The sequence below is a fragment of the Pistacia vera genome, unplaced genomic scaffold, assembly GCF_008641045.1.
Source record: "Pistacia vera cultivar Batoury unplaced genomic scaffold, PisVer_v2 Contig546, whole genome shotgun sequence".
Taxonomy (NCBI): Eukaryota; Viridiplantae; Streptophyta; class Magnoliopsida; order Sapindales; family Anacardiaceae; genus Pistacia; species Pistacia vera.
In genome coordinates, this window is record NW_022196386.1 from 515,324 (window position 1) to 534,709 (window position 19,386).

The window sequence follows — 19,386 nt, forward strand, 5'->3', positions numbered from 1 at the left end:
ATTATACCCGTAAAATTCTCGTACCCTTTTTTTTGTCGTACCCGTATTTACTAACTAGGCCCATGGATGTAGGCTTGATGCCAAACCATGTAAAAACGAGCGTGTTCTGTACTTGTTTTATGTATGTTTTAATTCAGCTATTCTCAATTCATTTGCTCTAAATTGAACAAGTAACCCATTCATTATAAGTTTTAATCACTTGGTAACCCCTTTAAAACTTACAAAAAGTATTGGACATTGTCTAGAAACTAATGACCTTACAAAAAGTATTGGACATTGTCTAGAAACTAATGACCACACAATATAATAAACATGGGATCTAAATTATTTATGTACAACGTTGTGCACATTTCAAATCTCTGGCCACATATTTTAATTGTGATGGATCCGTGAGATCTCTAAAGCCCAATGAGCTGAATTTAAATTAACTCATCAGACCTTACAAGCCAACCAAATTAAATCTATAAGTGATAAGAGTAAATATTACTTCAACTCCTTGTTATTAGACGGTCTTTTGGGTGGCTTGAGTTCTAACCAATGTTTTAAAACCTGACCCGACGTAACTCGGTCAGTTCAACTAGTTCAACCGGGACTCAAGGCTTTCACTGGGCCTAATTACTCGTTTCACTATTCATTAAAAACCCTAAAAATTGCAATGATAATCGGCAAACAATCGAAGGCCAGGATGTTGGGGCTTTTGAAGAGAAAGTGTTAGTGAGTGCAATCGTGGCGACAGAGTTCATTTTCATTAAGTAAATCAATCGGAAATCGAAAAAAAAGGGTGGTGGCAATAGTCGACTTTTGTCGGCAATCAGCGGGGCTAAAGGGGGTGGGGTAAGGTGGGTTTTGGTTAAAAGGCTGAGGAGAGTATTTTCGTGGTGATGGGGAGGGTTGTCGACGCCAGCATTGGTAAGATCTAGCTTGGAATATCGACACCGACATCAATGAGATCTACTCGAAATTGGTAGATTTTCTGGGGAATGGGCTCAAGGGATGATTAGGATTGCATTTGGTGTGTCGTCGCGACCAACCAATCGACCGTCGATTTGTATTTGGGGTCTGTTTGCTAAATTTTATGGACTTAACTGTAATTTTTAGAGGTGTATTTGCTTAATTTTAGTCAAACCGGTTAAAGTGGTCAACCCAAGACCCGGCAACTTTGTTGGGTTTCACCCCGGGTTGGTTATTAAAGCATTGGTTCTAACACAATATCATCACTCTAAATTTATCAAAAGAACCATGTACACATTTTGGTTATTAGTTTATCTATGATCTTTCAACAAACTAAAAGTTCTCGTTTACAACTAATTAAATTTTTTTTTAAAAAGGAAAATAACTGAAAGGTACGTTTTGTTTCTTTCCACATTATGCAAAATTCTAATAGTTTACAGAAGAAAGGAAATCATTTTACTAAGTGACAATGACAATCTTATATATACTAAGAGGCAAAAGGGAAAGGCTCGCTTAATTGTAGAAGATTTAGGCACTAATAAAAACAATATATATCTATCCATGTACAAATTGGACTATGACATATGGAGTATTTCTATCCCTGGAATAATCTTCAGAGCAATATAGGGTCCGTAAGCAATCAGGCAACATGGCGTTTCATCAAATGAGAATGGGTGAAACAACCTTCTTCCTTGTACAGGAGATCCATTACGCGTGCAAGATTAAGAACCGGTTTAAGAAGACGCATTGGAACAGCATTGGTTTAATAAATTCCTCATTTATATCTTTTCAAGCATTCGAAACTTGTTCGCGAAACAATTTAATTACCTCTTCCTCCGAAACACTATGCTGATTCATGTAGCATTCACCTGTTGAGGCAACATGTTCTCTTTTGCTCAACCTACAGAAAATAAATTTAGAATTGATGAAGAAAAAAGTCAGTAATCTGAATAATTAGTATAGAATTAATATTGAAGAGTATGAAGAAAATGATTTAATGCAGTAGCTTGTGACCTACTATGTCACCCATGAATTTGCAAACTATTGAAGAGGCCTTAACGATTTTAGGGTTATTGAGAACCCATTCAAATTATTCTTTGGTTACTTCCTCTCTCATCCCCACAAATGATGTGGTTGTTAACATTAAGTAACCACTAGTAAGTAATGCAAGAGACAAGTACTCTTCCATTGTTGGTACATATTTTTTGTCACACCATTTAGCTTCGTTGAAGTAATTTCTCATTATAATCTTCATCCAACAAACATAAGATAATAGTAACGATCGGTATTACGATTACAAATCAATATATAAATTCCCCTCATGCTGTCGAGGTTCCAAAAAAAAAATTACAAATCATTCACAGGAATTTGCATGCTTCAATTGCTTTTTCTTCAATTAATTAACTTAAATGAGATTTACCGCTTCATTTGCATGATCAAGGCGGTATAAAGTTTCCTTGGCTGGCCATATCTTTCTCAATTTCATCGTAAACATCAAGGAGAGCCCTATAAGTAATGTTCATATACTCTAGTGGTTGATCCATAGCACTGATATCCCATCTAAAAAAAATTATAAATTAATACAAATGAGTTGTGGATATGACAGTTGTAAAACATAAGGAAATTAATAGAAGAATCAAAACTCTCAATTGCAGTAGCAAAAAGCTGAAGTTCTTCAATTGTACCATAAACATCATAGATGTCATCAATGATAGAACACATGCCTATCACTTTGGCTACTATCCTCCTACCTAACCCATAAGCAGGCTCAAAATACACTCCCAATACCCAGAAGTATAACTCCACCACTCTATTTCTTACAAAAGGTAGCTTATTCGCAACATCTAAAGTTTTCCACCATCTAATTTATAAATAGCAGTATTAATATATATGAAGCCAATTTAAACAAATTTAGTCAATGGCAACTTGAATATGTTAACAATACCCTGAAGTCTTCATTCATACATGCCTAGTAATGTCACTGAGTTCCATCTGGTGCACTTTCTGTAATATGCTAAAATCAAACTTTGAAAATTTTAATAGAACTTCATTGTGCAAAGGGTCGTCTTGATAGATAGACATGTAATATTTCACCTCTAGCCTCAGTAAGCTTTTCCAAAGAGGACGACTTAAGGCATGATGAACTTTTTCTGCAAGTGAAGAGCTACATGGGGTTGCTATTGATTTAAGATTAGTGGTAGTTAATGCAGAATGTCTAACAGATGAATAATCTTAAGAGATCGAGCATCAAAGCACAAACGCAGGTAAGCCGACTTAAAACAGCCATAACTTTTTATCTGAGGAGTTACAAGCCATAATATATCAATGAAAGTTTGTTTCGAGCCCGACAGCATGATAACCTAGTAACCTCGTTAGGGTCGTTTTTTGAGCCTAAAATCCACTGTTTCGATGTGTTTTTGGGTTGTTTGAGTTTTCTGCTCGTTTTTTCCTATTTTTATTTAGATTTCTTTTTTTTAATTATTTGGTTTATTTACTGTTTATTGGAGTCTTGTTAGGGTTGGCATCACCACCCTATAACATATTATTCGCTAACTCGCTGCGTCATGAAAGCAAACGCCTCTTCCAATATATTTCTTCACACACCCTGAGATGTGCAGCTTCATACAAGCTTACCATTCCAAACATCTCCTGCAAGGGATCCGTTGAGTTCCCTTGTTTTTCTTGAACTTCTTGAAATGGTAACAACTCTTGTTTTAGCATGTACAAACACTAATAAAGTAAAAAATTGATCATGTGTTCTTTATTTTTCTTTTCCAAGAGGATAGAGATAAGAATTAAAATCGTTTTAGTATTTCTCTTGTACGTTTTTAAATAGAATAATATATGTTTTATAAAAAAAAGCTAGGAATTCTTATAATATTTTTTATTACACGCAGAGAGATCCAGAATATAGTCTGGTACACAACACTTCCAACAGACAAAAGTAATTTATTCATGTGCATGCTTATATCAGCACAGGATCGATAAAAAGAGAGGTATATAACCCTTGAGATAACATGAGCATCAGAGTAGCCATCACCGTCCTTGTATATAACATCTATCGCTCGTGCAAAATTAAGAATTCGTACAAGATTCGCATTGGCAAGGTTGTTGGGGCGGAGAGTTCTTCGTTTACATCCTTCCAGACATCTGTAATTTGTTTTCAAAATTCATTGTATGGTTCTTCTTCTGATTGCATCATACTGTTTCATGAAACACTCCACGCCTGCGGCAACATGGCCTCTCTTTTGTTCAAACTGTATTTATAAAAACACAATGGTTACTAAAGAGGTGATCAAAAAGCTTGCCACCATTTTAAATTATTTGCAAAATACCTGTGGGAGGCAATGTCATCCATGAGTCTGCAAATTACTGAGGCAGCCCTTAAAAGTTTGGGTTGCTGACTAACCATTCAAGGCTTCAATGGTTGCAACATCTCCATCCCACAGAAATGTTGTGGTTAACATTTGATAGGCACCAGCAACCAATGCAACACTCATGTACCATCCATAGTAGGTACATAATTCTCATGACACCATTTGGCTTCATAAGTAACTTCCTAGAGTCTTCATCTGAGAAAGCAAAAAACCAATTCTAAATTATTAGCATAAGTACGAATGAATACCGCAAGAATAATCCTAATGCATCTACACTTGTTTTTGGTTACACCAATTAACGGACTGAAATAAACTAACCACTCTTTCGCATAGTGAAGGCGATATATTTTCCTTTAGAGGTCATTTCTGTTTCAATTTCATTGTAAACATTAGAAGCTGTGCATAAATTATTTGCATGAATTAGGCAGTTGGTCTATGCATTGATATCCCACCTGAAAAGGGGAAAGTGCTAGTGATCATTTTCCAACCAATTTCAACAACACAACATACTCCAAAAATCAAGTGAAATTCGGCCAAATTAAAAACATGAACTAAATCACACTTACTTGCAAATCTAGACCAAGACAAGTAGAAACACTTCAAGCCTAAAGATTACTCCACCAACTTAATTGATTCACCACCAAATTCCCTTGCCAAGACTCGATGCACACTAAGAACACAAAAGATCTCTCAATGGGTAAACCAATTTCATATATTTCAAAAGCTAATTGTTCAATAAATAGTTGCCCTTATGTAGGCAAATACAAGATACACAGTATGTGAAAATACAATAAATGAAAATAAACTTAACTAATTTTACAAGCCATTCATTCAAAAAGCAAGGTCATGCCTATTTAATGAAAGAGACATAACCATAATCCTAGGATCTATGTCTTTAACCACCCATTAGTTAAATAAGCTTACTTCATTAGATCAAAACTTGATCAATGATCTAATTAAGTCTACTAATAAGGATGTAAGAGTTTGGGCCTTGAGAATCATGCAATGAATCCAATGGTTATGTGGATCTTCCTCTCTAGACTAAGACTTGGGCCGTCATTAGTTTGAAATAAGCTTACTTCATAGATCAAACTTGATCAATGATCCTAATTAAGTCTACCATAAGGATGTAAGAGTTTGGCTTGAGATATGCAAATGGATCCAATAAGGTTCAGTGGATCTTCCCCTCTAGAATAACATTTGGGTTGGATTGGACCACTTCAACACTTGGGCTTCTTTCTTGTGGGCTTGGGCTTGAAAGGTTTGGTCGAAATGTTTAGAGCTCTCTCCTCCTTGGAACTTGCTTGGGCGAATTTCCTCCATTGCTTTCCACATTCCACAATCAAAGTGTTTTAGGACTTGGGTGAAATTATTCAATTCACCAAATTAGCAATTGTTTTAGGACTTGTAATTCTTTGTCCACTCATGTTTACAAGTGTTTTAGGACTTGTAAAGTATCATCCTCCCTGGTTGAGAAGGATTTCCTCAAATCCAATCATCCTCCAATTATGGACTTAGATCCCCCCCACATTGAAGGTGGTCAAACTCCCATACTCACTAGCAACTCCACCTTATAAGCATTGTCATTTACCCTCTCAACATCCTCAAAAGGTCCATCTGCCTTAGAGATAATTTACTCTTTCTCTTTTGGAAACCTCTCCTTTCTCAAGTGAATCCATACTAAATCCCCCATTGGAAAAGCTTGGCTTTCTATGCTTATTTGCCTTATTCTTGATCTTTTCATTTGATTTTTCAATTTGAGCCCTCAAGGTTTCATGGAGTTTCTTCATTTGCTTCAATTTCTCATTACATCCCACACTTGGCTCAAAATCAAGGGGTAGGAGTAAGATCAAAAGGGATAAGTGGGTTTACTCCATACAACACCTCAAATGGAGTGTGACGTTATTATAAACTAGGACTCCTATTATAGATAATTTAGCATGTGCCAATTGCAAATCTCAATCCTTCAAATGCTTACTCACTAAACTTCTAGGACATTACTCAACACCTTATTCACTACTTCGGTTGGCCATCGATTTGAGGGTGGTGTGAGCTACTAAATATCAATTTTGTCCCTAATTTCCCCCATAAACTTCTCCAAAAATGACTCAAAACTTTTGTATCCCTATCCAGACAATGTTTCTCGGAATGCTGAAGTCTCACCATTTTCCAAAGAAATTCGCAAGTTTGGAGGTATCATGTGTGTATGACATGTATAAATGGGCCATTTTTTAGAACCTATGACCACTACCATGATAGCATCCTTTCCCCTTTGGGTCCTGGCAATGTACCCACAAATCCATGCTAAGGTCTTCCCAGGGGTGTGGGCTATGGGTAAGGGTAAGTATGCCAACCTTGAATTGGCTCTTAGCTCTTTGACATGATCCACACCTCTCTATGAAGCTTGAACATCCCCTAACATCTTAGGCCAATAGAAATATTCTTTGATGGTTTCTAAAGTCTAGTAACCCCAAAGTGACTTTGCAACACCCCACTATGTGCTTCCCTCATGATTAATTCTCTAAAACTACCTTTAGGACACATAATTTTCTACCCTTGACAAGTACCCATCATGCATAATATAATCTTCAAAACCAGGTTTCCACATTCAGTTATGCATGTTTTCATCTCCAAATCTACCTCATAACACAACTTCATCAATTCAAAGCCTAAAACTCTTAATCAAGTAAAGAAAGTAAGGCAACCTTCTAGAGTGCATTGTTACAACATTGTGTGTTCTTGCTTGTAATTCAGCATAAATGAGAAAGTTGGATAACTTAACCCATTCAGCTGTCTTGTGTTGATTTCTGCTCATCTTGAACCTCAAAGTTTGGTGATCTGAATGGAGACAAATTGTCTTGGCCAAAAGTAGTGATCCAATGTCAAGTGCTCTCACTATAGCATAAAACTCCTTATCATAGTGTTATATTTCCTCCTTGAATAACTAAGCTTCTCACAAGTATGCTATGTGCCTTTTGGATTGATTCAAAATTGCCTCAATGCCAACACCACTTGCATCACACCTACTTCAAACACTTGGTTGAAATCTAGCAAGGCAAGGATAGAGCATCACACAACTTCTTCTTAATCAAATCAAATGCCTCATTTGTTGTCTTAGTCCACTCAAAAGATCCCCTCTTCAAACATTCAATTATGGGAGCCATGATGAAGCTAAAATTAGGTACAAACCTTTGGTAGAAAGAGGTTAAACCATGAAAACTCCTAACTTCCATAATTTAATTAGGTTTAGGCCAACTATGAATGGATTCTACCTTGGATTGATCTACCTTAATGCCTTCTCTTGAAACCACATAACCTAAGAACACCAATTGCTTCATAAATAATTCACATTTTTCAAGCTTAGCAAACATCTTTTTCTGCCTCAACAATTCAAGCACTAAGCTAAGGTGTTCTACATGACTATCCTCACATATACTATATATCAATATGTCATCAAAATATATGACCACAAATTTTCCAATAAAAGGCTTGAGTACCTCATTCATTAACCTTATGAAGGTGCTTGGTGTATTGAAAAGGACGAAGGGCATCACCATCCATTCATACAATCCTCCCTTGGTCTTGAATGTTGTTTTCCACTCATCTCCCTCTCTCATTCTAATCTGATGGTAACCACTTCTTAGATCAATCTTTGAGAAGATAGCTGCACTATAAGCTCATCTAACATGTCATCCAATTAGGGTATGGGATACCTATATTTGATAGTTATTCGATTGATGGCCCGACTATCAATACACATTCGGTAAGTGCAATCCTTCTTGGGTGCAAGAAAGGCTGGAACCGAACAAGGACTCATGCTCTCTCTCACAAATCCCATGGAAATCAACTCCTCAACTTGTCTTTGAAGCTCTCTTGATTCTTTTGGATTACACCTATATGCTGGCCTATTGGGAAGAGGGGCACCAGGATCCAAATCAATGGGGTTCTCTATCCCCCTAAGTGGTGGCAAACCCCTTCATAACTCTTGAGGAAAAACATCCACAAATTCATCCAAGAGATGGTAAACTTTCAGGTGAAATTTAGGTTATTTTCTCTCTTGATTTGTCTCGGCTATAAGGAGTGCAATGAGAGGCTTGTGTTTTTGGAAGGCTTTCTCTAATTGGGTGCTATTTAGGAAAAGGGTTTTTCGAATTGGTTCCTTGGATAGTGTTTGGGAAAGTGTTTAGGAAGTTGTTTGTGTGAAGGCTTAGACAGTGGCTCGGTTGGGGGCTAATGGTACAAGGATAATGGTTTTCTTGTTGAGCTTGAATAAGTAGGTGTTCTTGCGGCCATCATGGATCACCTCTCGGTCATATTGTCATGATCTTTCAAGTAAAAAATTACAAGCATCTATGGGGATGATGTCACAAAGCACTTCATCCAAATAGTTCTTGCCAATCGAGAATGGTACTACTACTTGTTTGACTACTTGGATGGTGTCTCCATTGCTCAACCATCGTTGCTTGTATGGATGAGAATGATTTACAATCGATAGCCCCAATTTCTCCACGAGTGTGGTAGAGGCATCATTGGTACAACTCCCACTATCTATGATCATTAAGCAAACTTTCCCCTTGATGGTGCACCTTGTATGAAACAAGTTCTCCATTTGGTTCTCTTAAGGGTTTACTTGAGTATGCAGCAACCTCTTGAGCATATGCATCTCTCCACTATTAGCTTCCTTAATAACCTCATTCTCACTCTCATCTACTTCCTCTTCTTCACTAGAATCCCTTTGACATGCATCATCAACCTTATTAATCTCTCTAAGGGTCATAACCCTTCGGTTTGAGCAATTGGCTTGGAAGTGTCCATAACCTTGACACTTGAAACACTTCTTGTTCTTCAAATCTGGCCGTGGAGTATCATTCTTCATAAAACCTATTTTTTCCCTTTATGCTTCATTGGCTTTGTTCTTATCATAAGTCGTAGGTGTCATATATGGTTTGGTGTAGAAATGTGAACCCCTTTGATAGTTATTCTCCTTAAAGAGCTTCTTGGGGGCCAAGGACTTTATGCTCTTCAATTGCTTCTCAATCTTTATGGACAACTTGCAAACATCTTCAAAACAATGGTAAGTTTGCAACTCAATCTTGTATGCAATGTCCTTACTCAAACTGCCAATGAATCTTACAATTGCATGCTCTTTCTCTTCCGAAATATCACTTCTCAACATTAACCCTTCAAACTCCCGAATATACTCTTCAACTTTTCTATCTCCTTGTTCCAAATTATGGAGTTTAAGGTAAAGGTCTTACTTGTGATTGTCACGCAAGAACCTTTTCTTCAACACTCTCTTCAACACCTCCCATGACTTAATCCTAGTCTTTCCTTCCCTTTCCATTATAGTTCTTAAACTCAAATACCCGTTCAATCTCATGCAACCAAATCAATGAAGTCATTTGTGTTAAGACTTCTATTGAATTTGGGTAAGTCTATCTTAATACCCCTATCATCATCAAAGTTTTTGCTTCTCCTCCTCCTAGGTTCCTTAGTTTCACTAGAGGAAGCACTACTATCTTCTATCTCTTCCACCCGTGGTGGTGTTTCTATGGTGGTTCTTTAGCGGTAGTGTGGTCGTCCTTTTCGGTGGGATTGGTATGGGGTTTCTACATGGACGGGTTTGGGTTAGGATAAGTTGGCTATGTCCTTAGACATGTTAAGCATCATGGCCATCATTGTATTCATTTGTTGCTTAATCTCATCAATTTCACCTTGTAACTTTAGGTTAGCAAACTCCCATAGGGGTGGAGGTGAAGGTGAAGGTGAAGGTAAAGGTGATGAGGTGGGTGTTTTGTTTGCCATGAATTTTGGTGAGTTTTTGGTGGATTTTTTTTTCTATAAACAGTAACCTCAAATGAATAGTAACTTTTTTTTTTAAATGAAAAGTGGGAGGGAAAGGTCAAGTGTATAAGTTTTGGTGATTTTGGTTAAAGTGAATAGTAATCTATAAATAGTGTTTATGAATAGTAAGGATTAGGCTAATTAATTGTGTTTAGGGTTTGGTTAAGGGTTATAATTGGTTTGGTTAGGAAGGAATGGATTTAGTTGAATTTGGAGGGAATTGATTAGGATTGGGTGAGGTGGCAATGGACTTGGTTAGAAGGGAATAAGATGTAAGGGAGTTGGTTAGGGTAATAGTGTTTGAGAGAAGAGAAAATGTTCAATGATATGCAAATGAGAGGGAAAAACAGTCTCAAGCCAAAAAACACTTCCAAAATCCGGCAACTCCAATTCAATTTTCCAGCCAACTACACAAATTCAACCCTAAAACAAGTCTACTCCACTTCACAACCTAAGCTTTGATACCAAATGATCCATTTCCAATCAATTTCAACAGCACAACATACTCCAAAAATCAAGTAGAAATTCGGCCAAATTAAAAACATGAATTAAATCACACTTACTTATAAATCCGAACCAAGACAAGTAGAAACACTTCAAGCCTAAAGGATTACTCCACCAACTTGAATTGATTCACCACCAATTGCCAAGACTTTGATAAAGAATGCACACTCAAGAACACAAAAGTTCTCTCAAATGGATAAACCAATTTCATATATTTCAAAAGCTAATTGTTACAATGAAATAGTTGCCCTTATATAGGCAAATACAAGGATAAACAAGTAATTGAAAAATACAATAAAATGAAAATAAACTTAACTAATATTACAAGCTATTCATTCAAAAAGCAAGGTCATGCCTATTTAATGCAAAGAGACATAATTCCCTAATTATAGGATCTATGTCTTGAACCACCCCATTAGTTGAAATAAGCTTACTTCATTAGATCAAAACTTGATCAATGATCCTAATTAAGTCTAATAATAAAGGTGTAAGAGTTTGGGCCTTGAGAATCATGCAAATGGATCCAATATGGGTTCATGTGGATCTTCCCCTCTAGACTAAAACTTGGGCCAGATTGGACCACTTCAACACTTAGGCTTCTTTCTTGGTGGGCTTGAGCTTCCTTGTTGAGCTTGGGCTTGGAATGGTTTGGGCCAAAATTTTTGGACTCTCTCCCTCCTTGGAACTTGCTTGTGCCGAATTTCCTTCATTGCTTTCCACATTCCACAATCCAAGTGTTTTAGGACTTGAGTGAAATTCTTCAATTCAACCGAATTAGTAAGTGTTTTAAGACTTGTAATTCCTTGTCCACTCATGTTTACAAGTTTTTTAGGACTTGAAAACATATTAGCTAGGCTATTATAACAAAATGAAAACACCATAAAAATTTGGATTTGAGATGGCTAAAGTTGAGAATTTGAAATGTGGAAATCATACCTCTCAATTGCTGAGGTAAAAAACTCAAGTTCATCAACAGTACCATACACATCATAGGTGTCATCTATAATGGAAGTTAGGGCAAACACTTTGATTAAAAGCCTTCTAGCCAATTCATATTCAGGATCGAAATACACTCCCAATATCTAGAAGTAGCACTCAACCAATCTGTCTCTTGCAAATGGTAGCTTGTTGGCAAAGTCTAAATCCTTCCACCACCTAAATGACAGAACTCATTTTGATGATAAATTAGTGCATGCACAGCTTAGCGAGAAATCATTCGTGATTTTATATATAACTTACTTAAAAATTCCACTCAGTTCCTTCTGGTGCAATTTCTGTAATATATTATAATCTAACTTGGCAAAGGTTAACAAAACTTGATCGTGTGAAGATTCCTCTACATGCTTAACTTGAGCTGCAAGTGGAGTGCTGAGTTCGGTTGCAATGGGCTCAAGGTGAGTGGTAGTGAAAACAAGCGCTTCATCTAGTATAGTTTTCTCCGTGCACCCTCAAATTTGTAGTTTCATAGAAGCTTAACAATCCTTGAATGTCTTCCATAAGAGAAGCCTTGAAGTTCCCACTGCTATCCCTAAACTTGTTGAATACATTTGCTTATTAATTCACCACCCAGCACATGTTTCACACCACATCTAAACGGTGTAATTAAATCTAATTAAAGAATAAAGGGACACAAAGAAAAAGAACATATACCATAGGAAATTCTATAACCATGTTGTCTAAGTAATCGAAATTCAAGAGAATTGAAATATAAGTCGTCGTTGTCATCTTTGGAATCACTGTCTTGGTGAAGCTGATAGATTTGGTCTAATAGTTCATCAATCTCGGTCTCAAAATGGTAGGAGACACCTAACAGCTGGATTTCATCAATCAAGCCAAGTTTATCTATCGGCCTATTCACTTTAGAAAATAGCATTTTTTTAATTTCGTCTTTAAGTTCTTGTAGCTTTTTCGTATCATCACTTTCCTACACATTCACATGGAGAAAGAAAAGGTCATTAGCAAAAATTTTCATATAGGATTATGTACATATATATAATTGAGAATACTTTTAAAAAACGAAAATTCTCAATTATGTATCAGAATATATTTAGACTCCTGTTAAGTAGCATTTTTATTGTTTATCAAGTTCAATGAACTTATTTACAAAAACGAAGATTAAATTTAAAAAATAAAAAGATATAAACACCATATAGGAGAAACAAACTACTATATATGGCACATTGTAATTAGCATGTACGTATTTGTACCACAGAGNTGTTACAATGAAATAGTTGCCCTTATATAGGTAAATACAAGGATAAACAAGTAATTGAAAAATACAATAAAATGAAAATAAACTTAACTAATATTACAAGCTATTCATTCAAAAAGCAAGGTCATGCCTATTTAATGCAAAGAGACATAATTCCCTAATTATAGGATCTATGTTTTGAACCACCCCATTAGTTGAAATAAGCTTACTTCATTAGATCAAAACTTGATCAATGATCCTAATTAAGTCTATAATAAGGGTGTAAGAGTTTGGGCCTTGAGAATCATGCAAATGGATCCAATATGGGTTCATGTGGATCTTCCCCTCTAGACTGAAACTTGGGCCAGATTGGACCACTTCAACACTTGGACTTCTTTCTTGGTGGGCTTGAGCTTCCTTGTTGAGCTTGGGCTTGGAATGGTTTGGGCCGAAATGTTTGGACTTTCTCCCTCCTTGGAACTTGCTTGGGCCAAATTTCCTCCATTGCTTTCCACATTCCACAATCCAAGTGTTTTAGGACTTGAGTAAAATTCTTCAATTCAACCGAATTAGTAAGTGTTTTAAGACTTGTAATTCCTTGTCCACTCATGTTTACAAGTTTTTTAGGACTTGTAAACATATTAGCTAGGCTATTATAACAAAATAAAAACACCATAAAAATTTGGATTTGAGATGGCTAAAGTTGAGAATTTGAAATGTGGAAATCATAAAGCTCAAGTTAATCAACAGTACCATACACATCATAGGTGTCATCTATAATGGAAGTTAGGGCAAACACTTTGATTAAAAGCCTTCTAGCCAATTCATATTCAGGCTCGAAATACACTCCCAATATCCAGAAGTAGCACTCAACCACTCTGTCTCTTGCAAATGGTAGCTTGTTGGCAAAGTCTAAATCCTTCCACCACCTAAATGACATAACTCATTTTGATGATAAATTAGTGCATGCACAGCTTAAGGAGAAATCATTCGTGATTTTACATATAACTTATTTAAAAATTCCACTCAGTTCCTTCTAGTGCAGTTTCTGTAATATATTATAATCTAACTTGGCAAAGGTTAACAAAACTTGATCGTGAGAAGATTCCTCTTGATAGATAGTCATGTAATGTCTAGCCTCTAGTCTTGTTAAGCCCCTATGAAGAGGTTGATTTAAGACATGCTTAACTTGAGCTGCAAATGGAGTGCTGAGTTCGGTTGCAATGGGCTCACGGTGAGTGGTAGTGAAAACAAGCGCTTCATCTAGTATAGTTTTCTCCGTGCACCCTCAAATTTGTAGTTTCATATAAGCTTAACAATCCTTGAATGTCTTCCATAAGAGAAGCCTTGAAGTTCCCATTGCTATCCCTAAACTTGTTAAATACATTTGGTTATTAATTCACCACCCAGCACATGTTTCACACCACATCTAAACGGTGTAATTAAATCTAATTAAAGAAGAAAGGGACACAAAGAAAAAGAATATATACCACAGGAAATTCTATAACCATGTTGTCTAAGTAATCGAAATTCAAGAGAATTGAAATATAAGTCGTCGTTGTCATCTTTGGAATCACTGTCTTGGTGAAGCTGATAGATTTGGTCTAATAGTTCATCAATCTCGGTCTCAAAATGGTAGGAGACACCTAACAGCTGGATTTCATCAATCAAGCCAAGTTTATCTATCGGCCTATTCACTTTAGAAAATAGCATTTTTTTAATTTCGTCTTTAAGTTCTTGTAGCTTTTTCGTATCATCACTTTCCTACACATTCACATGGAGAAAGAAAAGGTCATTAGCAAAAATTTTCATATAGGATTATGTACATATATATAATTGAGAATACTTTTAAAAAACGAAAATTCTCAATTATGTATCAGAATATATTTAGACTCCTGTTAAGTAGCATTTTTATTGTTTATCAAGTTCAATGAACTTATTTACAAAAACGAAGATTAAATTTAAAAAATAAAAAGATATAAACACCATATAGGAGAAACAAACTACTATATATGGCACATTGTAATTAGCATGTACGTATTTGTACCACAGAGTTACTAGCATAAGAGAGGAAATGATCCCCCCAAATGCTAGGATGAAAATTTGCTGAGCGACGATTTGTGTCTTGCTTAGCAACTGTGATTGAAGTAGGAAGGGTTGAAACTTGAAGAGACATTAAGAAATTTTGTTTAAAAAAAAAAAACAACAAAGTAAAATTTGAGTATATAAGAATGGCTTCAGGCTCATGTATTATAGATAGATAGACATAGTGCAGTACAATTAGTTCTTATAGCAATTTTCTTTTTCTAGCTCGGTTAACTCCTTTTCTCTTTCTTTTTTTTTTGTTGGGGGGGGGGCGGGGCAGGGGGGGGGGGAGTAGGTAAGCTTTCATTAGAGAAGAGAAAAAGAATGTTACAAAAGGTCTATAAAAGGCAGCCAACCTACCTTAGGACAATCCCCTAGGTTAGGACCCAAAAAAATAGCTTTTACATGACTATGTATATACACAAAATCTCTTTCTACCTCGAGATATACCCTCGGTTAGGAACATAACCAAAGAAAGCTAAAAGACAATGCCCAAATAGGAAGAACCTCAATAACCAGTTTGTCCAACCTCAATAACCAGTTTGTCCTAGAGTCCCACCACCACCAAGACCACAAAACCCAAAATGATCACCTATCAAAAATGGACATCGGTAACCCCCAAATTTGTGCAAGGCTTCTATTTCTTGTGGTCCTCTTCATCTTCCTTAGCTCCATGGCCCTATCCCTTACCACTAACCTAATGATATTATGGATTTTTAGCGCATCTTTACACTCCCCTCCAAACACCCTATTGTTTCTTTCCCTCCAAATCCAATAGATAGGGGCACTAAAACACAACTTTGCCAAAAAATACTTGAGCTTATTTCTCTTCCAATTTAAGGATAAGTCATGAATATAAGCATTCCAAGGCACCACCCTATAGCCCATAGAACTAATGGCAAGGATCCGACTCCAAATAGACTTAGTGAAAGGGGAAGAGAAAAAGAGATTATATAAGGTTTTTTGGGCCGAATTACAAAAACAACAACAAGAGTTATGTGAAATGTCGTACCTCTCAAGCTTATCCTTTGTGTTGAGCTTCCCTTTAATAGCAATCCAAAGAACAAAAGCACGTCTTGGAATGGATCTCATGAACCACACAAGATGGGACCAATCAACTTTAGCTTTCCTCATCCTTATTTCATTCCATGCTGAACTAGTAGAGAAACCCTTAGTCATAGACGGGATCCAAACAATTCTATCCTCCCTCATGGAGGGATTGAAATTAACCAACCTTTTCATTTCCAACAACACCCAAGAGCTTGCAGCCGGCCACTTCCACTCACCTCGATCGCAAATCTCACTAACTCGAGCATCATTAGATAAACCGAATTCATAAATAATCCGAGGACGATGTTTGAGGGCAAACGGGCCAACATTGTCCCAATTATCATGCCAAAGCCGGATATATCTCCCATCACCAACCTCACACTTGATTCTCAACCTAGCCTCACCTCTAAGCCTAAGGATGCTCCTCCAAGTCCAAGAGCAATCATGGGGATTGGGAATTTCCCAAATACTCTTGTTCTTAAGTAGATAAGTTTCGATCCAAGAGACCCATCTTCAAGAGGGATTATGGAATACCCAAATTCAGAAATATGGTAGGGATTATTTTATAGTTATAGTGAATATATTTAACTAGTTTTATAGAGGTATTCCATAAAAGTTTCAATAGGGGCAAAATGGTCATTTCACACAGAATCACGTGTTCAAGTGAAAAGTGAGTATGATAAATATAATTTATTAAGTGTGCTAGACATGAGAATAGAGTGGTAGAAAGATTATGGAAAATACACGTGGTGTGATGCCGAGATAAATACGTGTTTGTAAAGTAATAGAAAGAAATTAAAGAATAAGGGTAAAATGGTCTTTTCACGCACAATTAGATGAAAAAGTGGGGAGTGAAAATGACCAAGAACATGTGTTAAATCCATTGAAAGTGAGGGTATATCGGTAAATGCACTTATGGCATAATTGGAATTATTAGAAAAGTGCAAGGGCAAAATGGGAATGTAAATATATTGTATTAGTTATAAGGCTTCAATTGACAAAACCCTAGCCATTCTCATCCCTTGAGCACGCCACCTTCTTCCCCCATTTCTCCTCCATTTCTTCAAAGTCTTCCATGAGAATTCATGCCTAAGTGAATATATGTTCATTTTGTGGCTTTCTAAGGTAAGAACTTTAGGAAAAGTTTGTGATTTGTGTTTTATATGAGTTCTCATGAATTTATGTGTTTTAGCATGAATCAATGGAGAAAGTGAGTAAATGAAGCAAAGAAAATGATTCTTGCAAGGAAAAGGTAAGTAAACCCAATCTAAGCTATAATTTGAGCAATATATGTGTAAGTTGATTCTTGAGTGTTTGTGTATGATGTATGATAAGAAGTATGGGCTGTTTAGATACTTATTTGATGGAGAATAATGTGTAGAAGTTCAGCCAAGATGAGTAGTTATGTAGATATGATGTTTTGGTTGAACTTTGGATGAAATTTTGATGAGTTGACGTTGGAATTTAGAAGTGTTGAATCCGGCCAGATTTGAAGTTAAATTTGGTGAGTCTTTGCTCCAATTTTGGTGGATTTGGAGAGATGTGGAAGTGTGGCCAACCAAGTATTTGCATGTGCATGTGAATTGTTTGATGAAAATTCAAAGAGAAATGCATGCATGAGTTTGTTAAATCTTATTGAAGAAATTGTTTGAGAAAGGAAAGAATTGGAGTTGAAAGGTTATGTTAGGCTTAATCAAGTGTAAGTTTTAGTATTCAAGAGTGCATTTTGTTATGCCAAAATTTAGAATATCATCTGGTCATGTTAGTTCAATGAAATGAATGGCCTTTAGTGCATGGTTCAAGTTGCTTGAACTTTTAGCATTAGTTTGAATGGCATATTATATTTAGTCATTGAATTATGAGTTTTGAAACTTATGACTTTAGAAAAGTGATGGCAAGAATTGCATATTAAATTGTTGCAATAGTGTAGTATTGATGATAGTACAAGATGGGTGATTATATTATAATATTATAATACGCCACAATAAATTGTCAAGCTTGTATGCTTGAAATTAGAAAAATCATTCAAAGAATGGCTTGGCCAAATGAGTATACTGTTGTTTCTTGTTTTGAGATTAGTTATAAACAATATGTAATAAGTGATTTTATTGTATAAAGAATAGAAAAGTTTTCCCAAGTATAAATATCAAAGAAACATCAAAGAAATAGAAGTTTAGTTTATGTATTAAATACATGACCATTTTAGAAATTGATTGGTATGAGTATAGTTTTCATGCCTTATTATATATTACAAGCTATAGAATTATGCTAGAAGATCTTGAGAATATGTTGTATTCGCCAAAAGTTTAGTTAAGAATGTTAGAAAGAAATTAGAATTTAGCCAAAGTATATATGTTGTGCCACATGTTAGATTGAATTTACAATGATTAATATGGAAATATAGATAAATGTATAGAATGTGGCCACAAGAAAAGAAGAAAGAAGGGCATGTATAACAATGTTGATGGTCATGTTAAGAGAATGAAAATTTATGGCATTAAGATTTGTATTTAGAAAGTTGTACAAGGCATTTTTGTTACATTAGAAAATATTAGAGAGTAGAATTTGTGAGAGATAATGTAATTGTGTACGTGTCCATTTTACATAGCATGATAGAATTGAAGAATTACATAATTATGTAAAAACTATAGAATCGCGTACGTACACATGTTGCATAGAATTCAGAAATAAAGAATAAAATAGAAAATGTTTAATTTAAGCGTGTTACTAGAATAGAACTTTGGGCTTTCCAGAAAAGTATAGAAATAAAAGCTTTAGAATTAATAGAATACATGCCAGAGTCAGACACGTATTTTGGGATCATGCATAGACAGCATATAAATCCATGACATAACATAACATATATTTCAGAAATTTTAAAATTATTGGAAAATGTCTAGCTAGTTATTTTGCAGATTTACAAAGCATGTTTTCATAGGGTTGTTGCGATGGGGAACCTATGAGCATTCGCTGCGTTAGCTAGTGGCGACAGAGATGCAGAAGTTTCCACATGCACGCCGCCTTTAGTGAGCGGCCTCAGAATAGAAAACAAAATTGTACAGTCCGCTAGAAATGCATGTGGATGAAGATTGTACCCAGAAAGAATTTCAAAATGCACTCGCATGGCCAGGGTTCCAAATCCATGCCTCAGCCTAGTCGATCGGCAAACCAGAACATAAAACAGAAAGTTTCAGAAAGAAAGAAAAATAGAATAAGAAATAGAAAACAAAAAGAATTTCATAAAGAAAGGAAAAGAATTTCATAAAGAAAGGAAAAGAATTTCAGAAGAATTAGAAAAGAATTGTCGGAAAGAATACAAACATGATCATTTGCATATGCATTAGACATTTTATGTGCATTGCATCTTATGTGTTTATGCATAGA

At 35.8% G+C, this 19,386-nt stretch overlaps 1 pseudogene; it reads right to left on the bottom strand.

Annotated features, from left to right (window-relative positions):
- Window positions 1-13,564: 13,564 nt before the first annotated feature.
- On the bottom strand, window positions 13,565-15,043 carry LOC116107708 (annotated as a pseudogene).
- Between the last annotated feature and the right edge of the window lie 4,343 nt (window positions 15,044-19,386).